General features: G+C 58.5%; 1 protein-coding gene across 1 annotated transcript in view; it reads left to right on the top strand.

Moving 5' to 3' along the window:
* Window positions 1-894, top strand: part of PPL (periplakin) — a 46,250-nt gene that overhangs the window by 26,841 nt on the left and 18,515 nt on the right. The gene's annotated exons all lie outside the window — the stretch shown is intronic.

The raw sequence follows: 894 nt of genomic DNA, 5'->3' as shown, positions 1-894 counted from the left end.
AGATCTGCCACAGGAGCCCTCCACGCCACGAGCAAGCACGGTTGGGATGCTGGTGCTCCACCAGACAACTCTGCTCTCCCCCAGCCTGCCCCGCTGCCTTTCTGCCTTTGCAGGAGACACACAACTCATCTACTAGCAGCTATAACGGCAATTAACACTTCCAAGCGCCATATGAAGATTAATTCTACCACCACATAACGAGGTCATTAAGGCTCATTATCCCCGCTCTATAGGTGGTTGGGATTGGAGTGAGCCAACCCTTGGCTGAAGCCCACATGGCAAAGCAGCACAGCCGGGACGAGCCCCAGCCCTGCCACCAGCCTTGGCCCTAGGAACCCTCCAGCTTGCAGGGACTGTTGGGGGAGCACACCCTGCTTTCTGCCTCCGGTCTGCGGAGGCACAGCAGGAGGGTTGCGGGCATCGCCTGGCACGCAGCCTGGCGCACGGTCCTCTGGAGCCGGCCCTGGCACGCTGCAACCTCTCCTTGCAGCCAAAGTGACAGCAAGAAGACGAAATGTTTAAAATAACCCCAGCAATGCAAAAGCTGCATCGCGGCTCGTTCTGACTCTGCTCTAGCTCAGCCGTCCCTGCAGTGGAGCTGTGAATATTTGGGCTGGCCCTGCACCCTGCCAGCCCGGCTGCAAACGGAGAGGCTTGGACCAGCGTCACCCTGGGAGCAAAAAACAGTGCCTAGCAAGAAACAAAGCACTGAAAGAGAGATGCAATGTGTGCGGTCCCCTCCCTTTATTTGGTTTAAATTGTGAATAACTCCTTGCAGAGCAAGGAAGCCCTGATCATGGCATAGAGGGGCACAGCAGGGGCTCCAAGGCAGGGCTGCGCCCCAACGTGGGGTGCACACGGGGCTGTGGGCAGGGGCCGCCCAGGACATGGGCA

The sequence above is a fragment of the Pygoscelis adeliae genome, unplaced genomic scaffold (genome assembly GCF_000699105.1).
Source record: "Pygoscelis adeliae isolate BGI_AS28 unplaced genomic scaffold, ASM69910v1 Scaffold595, whole genome shotgun sequence".
Taxonomy (NCBI): Eukaryota; Metazoa; Chordata; class Aves; order Sphenisciformes; family Spheniscidae; genus Pygoscelis; species Pygoscelis adeliae.
Note: the sequence above shows the minus strand (reverse complement) of the source record. Positions and strands in the feature narration are given on the sequence as shown.